This window comes from Centropristis striata, chromosome 13 (assembly GCF_030273125.1).
Source record: "Centropristis striata isolate RG_2023a ecotype Rhode Island chromosome 13, C.striata_1.0, whole genome shotgun sequence".
Taxonomy (NCBI): Eukaryota; Metazoa; Chordata; class Actinopteri; order Perciformes; family Serranidae; genus Centropristis; species Centropristis striata.
Genome location: NC_081529.1, coordinates 16945552 through 16957931, shown reverse-complemented (window position 1 = coordinate 16957931; position 12380 = coordinate 16945552). Strand labels below are relative to the sequence as shown.

The following is a 12380-nucleotide window of genomic DNA, read 5'->3' as shown; positions in this document are numbered from 1 at the left end:
CTTCATCCACTGATGTTGTGGCCACAGAGAGAGCATCAGGGAGCAGAGCGGCGAGGGGAGGGGCTGAGAGAGGGAGAGAAAGAGAGTGGAAGAGGCGGACACTCAGCGGCAGCAGGCTTGTGAGAGCAGCAGAACAGAGGAGGAGGAGGAAGAAGGAAGGAGGAGGAGGAGGAATCAGAGCGAGAGAAACCGTGTGGCTGCAGTCAGGAGGGACACAAACACTGTGAGAGAGAGAGAAAGAGAGGAGGGAAAGAGAGAAGAGAAGGTAAGAAGGCCACATTTGTCTGTTTAACGCCTTTGTTTCAGTGTGAACACGAGGTATCAGATGCTATCCAGTGTGTGTGTGTGTGTGTTTTCCTTTCTTCCTCCATCTGCCAGCTGACGGCGTGCTGTATGTGGGGAGAGCCGAGCGCTGTAGCACTGCGGAGAGATGCAGAGAGAGAGATGGAGGAGAGGAAGGGGAAGGGGAGGGATGGAGGGCCAGCATTATGCTCCACAGACATCAGGGAAGTGGGAGCAGAGAGAAAGAGAGGAGGGGAATTAAAAACATCTGCTCGTGCTGCAGCATCTGAGGAGCAGGAGTGTGTCAGCTGTCAACATCACTAGTTTTCCCTCCATGGTGGAGGTGATATAAGTTTGTGTTGGACCGCACCCTCTGAGACTGTATGATGGGGGTTTTGTGCAGGTGCCAGTTTGGGAAGTGTGTGTGTGTGTGTGTGTGTGTGTGTGTGTGTGAGAGAGAGAGAGGCATGTTGGACGCCGGCCAAACATGCTTAGTGTTGCCTCCCATTACTGTCAGGGCAGTGGATTAGCTGTGTGTGAGCGGTGTTCATTCTCGAGGCGGCGAGGAGTCGAGCCAAGGCGCTCGATCATGTTCTGTTGTCACTCTCAGCTGTACATACATAAACCATCCACCAGCGTGTGTGCGCGCGCGTGTGTGTGTGTCTGTGTCTGTCTCTCTCTCTCACTACATGCATGTGAGGAGATGCTACGGCACGCGAGGCTGCGGTGCTGAATACTCATCCAGCCTTCTGCTCCAGGCGTCGCTCCTCTGTTTAAATTTTCACCTTTTCCGAGCGATAATATCCTCCACCATATTGTCAAAGCTCGTCTCTCAGATCGGGTCCTGCAGGAGGGACGGGAGCGGGGTCGACCCTCTTCATCTGCCCAAGTGTAATAGTCTCTGAGAGGCAGCCTGCTTGGAACAGCTTGACCGACCATTTGTTGTTTTAGCATCTCGATGCCAAGGCGTTTTTTCTAACAGCATTGTAGACAATGCATTTTCATAAAGAGCTGTTATGAGTAAGAGGGTGTTTCTGGTGATCCATAGACCCTCACAGGCATCACAATAACCACCGCACCAGATGGTTTTTAGACGTACATAGAGGACTAGCTGCACGTGAACACTGGAGACTGTCCTGCCAGGAAGAACGACAGCATCAGTCGTTTCAGTTAAACCACCTATTTGCATTAAAGTGAAAAAGCTGTCTCGAGGCCCCACTGGAGGAAGACGTGTGATGGTGACAACAACACACCGGTCTGCCGTTTTCTGTTTCAAACCTCCAGGTAACGCTGTCTTACGTTAAGCTTGGCCACAAATGTTCCTTTTACATATAAACATATGTAATCTGCATGATTTCTGCAGCTAACGGTGCTATCGCCACGGCGAACAGTCCAAATATTGGCAACAGTGGGGACGGAGCTATCAGTAGTCGCCTACAACAAATCAACACATTTATATGCCTATTTTAAAGATTCTCATGAGGAAAGCTTGAACGAAACACCAAAATTGGATGAAACCTTCAAAAATGCACATAAATGTTTTAACGCAGGCTTGAGGAGTTTTTTGTCTTTTTTGAAAAAATGTTAATGCACTAAACATAAGATAGAAACACTTATTCGAATAAGTTCTAACGTAGCGAATATTTAACTCACATGACAGATTAGCTGTTTCCTCTGACATGAAAGAACAATTATAAGTTGCCCAGTTGAATCCAATTTCTGATGAAAGATTTCTCTCCATCTTCTCTTGTGGGCCAAAGTTGTCTGATTAGCAACCTCTTTATGTTGTTGTTTTTTCTCTTCTTCTTCTACTGTTTACTGACAGATTATCCTACAGCAATCACTGCCATCTTCTGACCAAAGTACGTTTATGCAGCTTTGTTTATTTGCTCTAAACCATTTAAAAATTTAGCTTTCAATGAAAACATCCCTCATTACACAAATTCACATCAACTGGTATGCTCAAATCCAATAAGCACTCAAGTTTATAAAGGCTGGAGTTTGAAAATATGCATAAAAAATGATATGGTCAAATTACTCACTTGCCACTGTGCACAGTGTATGCAGGGACTCATATGCACGTGCAGGCAGACCGGCTACTACAACAATTTGTTGTTGTTTGTTGAAGCTCGGATTAAAATACACACAGAAGTAGCGTGACTTAATGCTCTGGTCGTTACTCCATGTCTTTACATAGTTATCTTTATTTACTGCTATATTAATGCTCTAAAGGTTGAGTACAGCCTCAGAAGTCGGTAATTCATCAATAACTCCCAAACTTTTTATATCATTTTACCTCATCACATGAACTCAGTAATCCCATTACTGACAACAGCTGTCATCCCTCATATTGGTGCATTTAAATTAATTTAAATGTCTTTTTAAGACTATTATTTATATAAAAAGAGTTCATTGTTGGAGAGGCAGAAGCGGAATAATTTCCCCATAACTTTTAGCTATTTGCCCATATAAACAATACTTTATTCAATAATTTAAACAGATTACTTAATCCAAAACGAATGAATAAATTATTAAAATAGACTGCTAACTAGTTTTTTGCCTCTCTCATTACCTGTTTGTTAATCAAATCATAATGTCTTTTTTAATTAGTTGAGCTGCTTCACAGTCATTCCACACATTTCCACACAACTGATGAATTACTAAATTTGCAGAAAATTAATCACAACTATCACTTAAACATTGAAGGTTTTCTCTATCAATATGAGGATTTGCTACATTTTTCAGTTGTACATAACTGTAAATGCAACATCTTGAACATTTTCCGCATTCTATCGAATTAATCGGTTAATTGACCAGTTTAATGATGAGGAGAATCATTAGATGCTGCCCCGGAGCCAACACAACTCTTTGAGGAAAGAGGAAAACCCACACACTTGCTGATCTTATAGCAGCAGTTTTGTATCTTCAGAAGCTCGAGCGGCTCAGGTCTGACTGGATCAGGCATCAAAGAGACTCCAGGAGACCTGATAAAACTCTTGGCAGTGAGCTGATCGCTGTGGCCGGCCGATACCCTGCTGAACCTGCAGCAGCTCCAGGACTGAAAATCAGGAGAATGAAGCTTTAGTGACAAAGAAAACAGAAATAGAAAAGGAAAAGAAAAGACAGAGATGTGTTTGTTGCAGTGGTGTAATGTAACTAAGTAAATTTACTCAAGTAAAACTCAATAATAACCAAAATCATTATCAAGAAAACCATGGCTAGATGTCAGCTCTTAAATTCTTATGAGCTATTTTTGTTGTTATCATTATATTTGTCCAAACAAATGTACCTTTAGTTGTACCAGGCATTAAAATTAACAAGAAATTGAAGAAAACAAGGGTGGTCTAATATTTTTTTCCCATGACTGTACAGTTAAAGTGATTATACATTTTTTAATTGAATTTTATAACAGTATACCAAGTAGTTAAATAGCTTTATATTTACAAAATTAAAACACTACTTGTATAAATGCATCAATACAAATAATCTAATAATATATTTCGAATATATAAAACAATCTGAGTGGGTCTATTCTGTAAAACGAGTACTTTTACTTTTGATACTTTAAGTACATTTTGATGCTGATACTTTTGTACTTTAACTTCAGTATGTTTTGAATGCAGGACTTTTACTTGTCGTGGAGTTATTTTACAGTGTGGTATTAGTACATTCACTTAAGTAAGGATAAATACTTTTTCCTCCACTGGTTAGTTGTGTGTTCCTGTGAGTTGAGTGCTGTGAGTCCAAACTACTTATCTGTGCATGAATGAGCTCATCCAGTGTGGATGAGCAACACTGAGAATTCAGTGTTATTCTGCTTTACACGTCTCTTATTTAACGCAGGATCATGTTATTAATGCGGTGACATCAGCACCAGCGGCTCATCCGTCTGCATTTCAGCTAAATGTCCTGAGATGAACGTCATATGACGGAGGCTGTTAGCTGGTCAGCTGACTTCTTGTGACCTCACTGGGGCTCCATCATGTTTGTGTGATCTGCAGCTAAGCTCTTAACTAGATTTGAACTGAAAATGTAATTTTTTTTATTGCCGGGACGAAACACAGAAAGTGTGATGTCTGAGTCTATTTCTAGATCAGTGACGTTTTTGGTGATCTGATGTTTGTAGTCGTGTTTTTGCAGTGATGTGAGCTGACAGGAGTGTGCAGAGAGCCAGGAGCGTCTGCTCATAGATTTATACGGGCAGTCAGTGAGAGATGGTGTTAGTCAGGCACACAGAGACAAATCTTAAACACATATTCTCTTTGTGATTAGTGTTTAGCTTTTTCATTCACTTATAACTAAAATATTTCTAATGGAACTCGACTCACACTTCCTCTCAGATGTTTTCAATAGAGTCAAGGTTGATATCTTTCCAAAGTACGCATAATGAACTGTAGTTGGCTATATTTGAAATCTCTAAAAGCACTTAACAAGCAGGACAAAGGCACAGACACACTATAGCATCAACATTTCAGGCCAAAATTAAAGGCTTTAAAGAGGACCTATTATGGTCATTTTCAGGTTCATACTTGTATTTTCTACTTATATGTAATGTAAAAAAAAATGTAAAAAATTCTGACCCTGGATGCTGCACTTCTATCAGAGTGAAATTGATACTTTTGGTTTGAAAAAGCTGGAAATATACTGGCAGTATTATTTCTCATTGGTTGGAAAGTTGTCGGTGGAAAATGTAAACATGGAAATAAATATAAATGCACTTTGAGTTGCATTTATATGTATGAAAAGCGCTGTATAAATAAAGTTTTATTGATTGATTGATAAACAAAGCAACATGGAGCTGAATGCACCATGAAATATTGCTATCAAAGTTTTTTTTTTTTACCTTGACTCTGCACTGATCTTTTGTGTGCACAAATTCTTTCTCCTTCAGGTGATCTCAAATTATTTTATAAACATCATTCTTTATGTGGACTTGGTTCAGCATCTTCGGCCCAGATGTCAGTCAAACATCAGACTTCAGTCCAAATCTGTCCTCTCCCAGTCATGTTGCATCTGTGGCTTAGTGTACATCTCACAAAATGCCAGCGCAAGTCGCCCACAATCCACTGTGTGTTGGTGAATTTCCTCTAATTGGGCCAGATTATTTCACAGTGCATTCAAACTGAACTAGGGTTTGTTAGGAGTCTTGCTTGTGGCCTCGGACTGGTTGTTTGGTCAGCATCAGAGTACGACTGGAGTGCTCACAAGTGACTGAACGAATCCTAACAAGGATTTAACCGTACCAGAGTTCGTTTGAAACAGACTAAAAAGCTCTGTGTTGTAGTTTCTTTCTTTAAGTCTGCTCTGATTGGTCAGGGTTCCCTTGTGATCTCACTTCTTTCTAACGCCATACCAACATACCATTGTTTTTTAAATTTCAACTTGAAGTCTTCAGACCCATCCAGCATTGTCAGCTAAGAAAGGCTTTATACAACTTTTTCCACATACGCAGTAATGCTCCCCAAGCTCTGTAAACAGACTTTGATGTGAATCGATTCAGCAATCAATGCATTCACTCGTGAATCTGTGTGGAGCTTTCACTTTCAGATGGATTTCAACTTTGGTGAACTACAAACCGTCTTAACAGTCCTGAACTTATGGAAACAAACAACTGCAGAGTCCAAAATGCCCTGTCATGCCCTGTTAACTTAAGTGCGATGATTTGCTGTCAGGCCCGTAATTCAGATCCACTTCCAGATTTAATGAATCCAACAACATGACATACATATCATCTTCCCTTAGCCCTGTGGAGTCAACCAGTTTTATATAACCTTGCGTCGCCACTAGGGATGGGAATAATCAATCGATGATCGATCGATTAATGCTCGTTAAGAATCTAGACGATCATGTGGAATTTTTAATCGATTTGTGTATTTTTTTATTTTATCTCTGACTGTGTACCATCAGTACTCGCTGAACTGAAACATCGCTGAGCGTTCAGTTCTGCGGCCGTTCGTCAATAAGCCAATGAGCTGAGAATTAAGTTGGATAAAGCTACAGTTTGCAAACTGAAAGTTGCAATAACAATTATAAAACACACAGAAATACAAGAGGATTCATTTGAGCAAAACTAGCTTACTGTATCAAACCTTGCTAGCATGAATTACGCGGTTTAATTTTATCCAAAACTTATTTAAAAACAAAACTCATTTAAATATTCAAGATGACTGTGAAAACAAACCTCATGCCTCTTTGGGGGCTTAAACATAAAAGATTGAACTCCTTGAAATTATCTTTATTGCTTTCTTTAAAGCACTTTGAGTTGCATTTATATGTATGAAAAGCGCTATATAAATAAAGTTTGATTGATTGATTGATTTACAGTTTAATCTCACTGAGTTAGTTTTACGATCAACAGGAAGTCTCTTTTTGTCCTTTGAAATAAAAGCGTCCGTTATCAAAACAGGTTATACTGTTACTGATCTTTTATTTTGTATAAAACATGTATGCATGTTTTTATAGATACTGGAGTAAAACAACAGCGATTAATTGATTAATCGATTGTGAGCATTATAGATGCTTGAGTTGGCAGCTTTCTTCCAAACGCCCATCTCTAGTTGCCACACTAACAACTACAACAGAGCTTTAATGTTGTTTGTACGACTAAAGGTATGTTTTCCCTAATCTAACAAATCATCTGATGTCAAAATCATGTCAGAGAAGACATGAGAAGTTTTGTTTTGAAACAAAATTTTGAACTGAGCCATGTTGGTTTTGAAAAAGTTGACTCTTCAGAATGAAACAGATCACTTTTCAGTTGATAGTTGGGAGCAAAAATGATCACCAATGTTTACTGCAAGATCATCAGCATAAACTGAAATAACAGTAACCAAAGATAGTTCCTGTTTATGCTCATGGGTCATAGTAAAACCTGTCCATGTGTCTTAATTCTATAATATGAATATGAATATGTGCAGTATTCTGGAAACGAGCGTGGTAGATAAAATCAGAATGTACTTGAGGCAAATTTGCAGACTTTGCATGATTTAAATACTTTATTTCCATTTTTTTTCTCTGTTTAAAAGAGTTACACTTAACGCTACCTCGATCTATTTGAGTCTCCCTTTGATCCGAGCCTCGAAGCCCCATGGGTGCCAATTAGAAGTGCTCCCACAAGGCCTCTCTCTGATGACCTCACCACGTGGATGAACCAGCAGCTCAGAGGATGATGTCATTCTCCCAGGACTGTTAACTGACTCAACGGCTGCAGAAGGACGCTTTAATGACACACACTTCTGATTAAAAGCTGTGATTTCTAAAACTCATCCATCTCCAGTTGAATGATTCAGACAAACATAATTTGGCTCAAGTTTTTAGACAATGTTCCATAAACTTATTCTCTAACGCCCTTTGTTTGAGCCGATGATGAAAAGGACGGTCATGATGATAAAGATTCTCATCCTTCATCAAAGCGTGGCTCTTTAGTCATGGTTCATGTTTCAAGCCTTGATTTTGGGAAGTATTTGTGCGAAGTCGAAACCAGAGTCAGGCATCGAGACATCGATCTTAACCTTTTAGTCACAGTTAAATACTGATTGGATTAGATTAGTAACATTATGAGAAGCTGTTTGGTTCTTGTCAGTTGTCTCCAGAGTAAAGAGAAAGATAGATCCCCATATCTCTTTACTGGTTTATGTAAAATGTCCTCATCAACCACCGAAATAAGATTATTTAATATACAGTCCATGCATTCTTATTATTTGCCTGAGCATTAATGTTCAGGTGTCTTCCAATGGGCGCAGCGGGCTCAATTTTAGGAATATACTGGAGATACTGATATTATATGAAACTAGAAGATCTAAGGAATAGAGCCCAAGCATGTCAGAAAATCATGTCGGGAAGTTGTCGAAAAACGCTGCAAAGCTAGGCTATTTTGGCGATTTTCAAAGCGGTCCTGTGACCTCTAATGTCGCACAATCTCAATGAAAATAGGCCCTCTGTGTTCGCACAAGTCTCCTCTTTACATACATGCATACTTTATGCCAATAACATGCAGTTTAAAACATACTCTAGATCAGAATACATCGAAGTATTTTACTGTGTACTATTGCCATGTATTCAGTAAGTTATGCTGTGGTTCTGCAACTTTTTTGGCTTCAATTTTGTTCACATTTTAGCAAATTCTGACCATTTTAAATTATGCCGAATTAACTTTTTACAGTTCATGGTTGCAGTGTCCCCTTGAATGAATGTAACAATAAGAAAACTTGCTGACATTATTTCTGACTAGAAATAGGGATGACTAAATGTGACTTCAGTTGGACTTTGATAGGTGTTGGAAAAGTATAAATTGAAAGAAAGTCCTCTAATTAAAAGATAAAGAAAGCCATGTAATGAAGAGGCACATCCCTCCTCTATGAAGACCAATCCATTCACACCATGTCTTTAGTATAAATCTACACATTTCAGCGGGAGACATTACATTTTTATTTGCCCATTAATTCTTCTCTCTACTAGTTTGCAGGATGGGCGGGAGGAAAACTTCTGAAGGGTTTCTTTGCTTAAGATGGTCGGAAGTGACATAAAACATCATCAGTGAAAAGTGAATATTGATAATAGAGAATGAAGCACTATATTGATAACGATCCTCCTCTCTGAGTTAAATATAGTCTCGTTATGTAGAAAATCCCCGCTGACACATTTGAGAACGAAGACTTTCTCTTGTGTGTTGATCCCACTGATTCTCCTGACAGAACAAAAAAAGAAAAGAGAAAAGGAGAAGTGCTGCTCCCTCTCTCTGCCTCTGTTATATCCTCTCTGTTCATTATTCATGAGCTCATCGCTGTCTCTGTCTGTCTCCGTTTGTCTCTGCTGAGGTAAATCATGTTATGTATCGTCAAAGCACGAGGATATGTTTTAGACATGCTGCAGGAGGAGGGGGAACAATGCAGTCTTAAGATGTAAAAACAATAAGGTAAATTTAGGAGGATATACTGCAGCTTTTAGACATTATGTGTCTCTTTTTGCCTTTATATGCGAGAACTTCTGCCGTCCTCCCACTCATCTGGAAAAATATACTGTATATATATATATATATATAACATATACTGACATGAATAAACTTTCTATGATCTTCTTATTTCTTGAAATGTACCTGTATACAGTACTTTGCAAAAGCCTGTTTTGATAACGGACTCTTTTATTTTGAAAGGACGAAAAGAGACTTGATCCTGTCAATCCTAAAACTAACTCACATGAGATTAAACTGTAAAGATAACCTAAAAGGTTTTCAATGTTTTATGTTTTAGCCCCCAAAGAGGCATGAGGTGTGTTTTCACGGTAATCTCGCATATTTAAGTGTGTTTTGTGTTTAAATAAGTTTTTGATAAAATGAACCACAGTAATTCATGCTAACAGGGTTTGATACAGTAAGCTAGTTTTGCTCAAATATATACTCTTGTGTTTCTGTGTCTTTTATAATTGTTATTTCAACTTTCAGTTTGCAAACTGTAGCTTTATCCAACTTAATTCTCAGCTCATTGGCTTATTGATGTACGGCCGCAGAACTGAATGCTCGGCATGTTTCAGTTCAGTGAGTACTGAAGAGATAAAATTAAAAAATATTCCATGTGATTGACCAAATTCTTAACGTCCATAAATCGATCATCAATTAATTATTCGCAATCCTAGTTCCTGTCTTTGAAATCCTCTCTATTCTTTTTCTGCATTTCTGAACCCGGACCTGCTGGGCCTCACCTGTCCATCCACACTGCTGATTCTGCACACGAAACATCTGCCCACACAGCTGCTTCACTTTCGCCTCCATGAACGGGATTTTCTTTGTCAGTTGTTTCCATTCTTGTTCCTGTCCTGACCATCTGCCTCGCCTCGGCCCTTTGCTCTTGTATCTGATCACTTTAATGCCTTCATGTTGCTGCTTTCCCCCCACAGATATGCACCTGTTTCTGTGTAGTCCGTAGCCTGTAGCAGTAACACTGCTTAGCATGCTATTTGAACAGTTTGCAAGCCACATCAGTGATGGTTCTTTTCTTCTCTCGTCTTCTGATGGTGAAAAAGCCTTGATTATCATTTTCTCGGGTTAGTAGAGCCCGACAGATATGGCTCTTTTGAGACAGATGCCGATTCTAATTTTAGAGGGGGAGAATTCATCATTAACCCATATTAGGGGTGTTGAAAATAATTGTATAATCGATGCATCGCAATCCAGATGTGGATGATTCTGCATCGATGCAGTGACGGTCCATAATAAATAATCGATAATCAGACAGATAATGTGGGTGGTAGGCCTATAGTATTCATTTTGGTTTACAGAACTTTGGTTGTCAGAAATGTCCTTAGAGCAGTAGGAAGTTATTAAGTGAATTATCCTCATTGAACAATGATCTGTGATAGGGAAAAAAACACAATTTGTTGATTGAGATGGTTAGTAATGGAGTTAACAATGAAATATAAACAATGTTTATTTGGATTTTTTGCTTTTTGACACTTTTGGACAATTAAACAAATTGACCCACGAACATTATTGCTGTTCCTAAAAAAACAAAACATAACAGGAGGGTACATAGGCCAATATCGGCTAATAATATCTGTCCACTGATATATCTGTCAGGCTCTAGTTGTTAGCCTTTAAACAGAAGAACTGATTCTAAATGTAGCATTTTCCGATTAAGACGTGGAATATGCTGATGTTATTCTTGTTTGGGGCTTGTATACAGCACAGTTGAAGTATATTAACTGTCAGTTTTGTGCATTGTAGACAAACCAGCTAGCCGACAGTTTTCAAGACTGGGCTCGAGATGCATGGCCAAGAAAAAAGTCCATATTTCTGGTCACAAGGAGAAACACACCTGTTGTTAAACCTTATGAACATGCTTTTAAATCTATGCAAATATTGCAGCGAAGGATGACAGAGGGAGGATGGTACTGATGGAAAACTCCAGTTAATTTAATCTGCACAGATGGCTGCATGTAAACAGGAATATTAGTGGAATATTCCATTTTTTTCAGCAGTTCTTTAAAATCCACAAATTGATTCATTTTTTCAGCACTGAAGGCTGTTCCACCGTTAGACTGTCAAGTCTTGATTCAGTAATGATCATTAGATGATGGGTTTAAAGCTCTGACTTCTTCAAAAAGAGGCTACATGGTATTAAGTATGATATAACTGCCATATGTCAATGCAATGTACCACACTAAAGCCATATGGTCAAATGTGTCTTCCAATCCCTTTTCCATTCAAATAATTGAAATTCAGAGCTCATCTCAATCAATTTTGGATTCATAATTTAAGTTGTGACATCCCTAATGTAAAAAGCTCAGCTGGAATATCATCTTTCTTGCAATAAAAACAAAAAAACTTGAATATTTTGTTGCATGTAAACAAAATCTGTGTTTCTGTCTGTGTCTGTGTTCATGCAGTAACTGCTCTAAATCCTAAAAATCTACAGGTTCATAAAAAAATATAATTACTGCTATAAACATACAGTCTGTGCACAAGGTAAAGATGCATCATCATGGCAGGACTCCATCAGAAACATGAACAACATCCTTTAAAAGCTTATGTTTACTTTACACAAGCACACTGCTGCCAGACAGGTTCACCTCTGTTATAAACACTACAGTACAGTTTCTGTCAGTATATCACCACTGTAGATATACGTTGATGTTGTATGATTATTTTATGCAGTATTTAGATCTCATATCTCATAAAGAAGCTCATATTATGTTTACAATTGCAGACATTCAAGCTTTTTTTTGTGTGTGGTGGGAACCTGAACCTGAACTGAACTTTTTGATGTGCAGCACAGTATTTACAAGCTGTCTGAATTTATTTTAATATTTTTTTAAAGCTTATATTTACTTATTCCATGTCTTCTGACAAAATCTGCCCCAAAATGTTTATAACTTTATTATTTATTTTGAATCTTTAATATGTTTGCACTCTTTACTGCACAATTATTGTGTTGTTTTGGTTTTTGCAGGATTTTTCTGCTGTTTTGTCGTTGGATCGTAGCGTGATGTGATGGAGTCTGTGGTTTTCGTTATTGACTTGTGTTTGCAGCAGCAGGAAGTATGGAGAGTATTGAGTGGAGTGATGGGGGTATCGATCGGTAGGGGCTGCAGCCCTCTGTATCTTT

General features: G+C 38.6%; 1 protein-coding gene across 2 annotated transcripts in view; it reads left to right on the top strand.

Moving 5' to 3' along the window:
* Positions 1–201: 201 nt before the first annotated feature.
* The window catches only part of mpp3a (MAGUK p55 scaffold protein 3a), a 32245-nt gene continuing 20066 nt past the window's right edge, over positions 202–12380 (top strand). For both annotated transcript variants that reach the window (XM_059348005.1, XM_059348004.1), the window contains exon 1: positions 202–265. The gene's annotated coding sequence lies outside the window, so the exon portion shown is untranslated. The remainder of the gene's footprint in view (positions 266–12380) is intronic.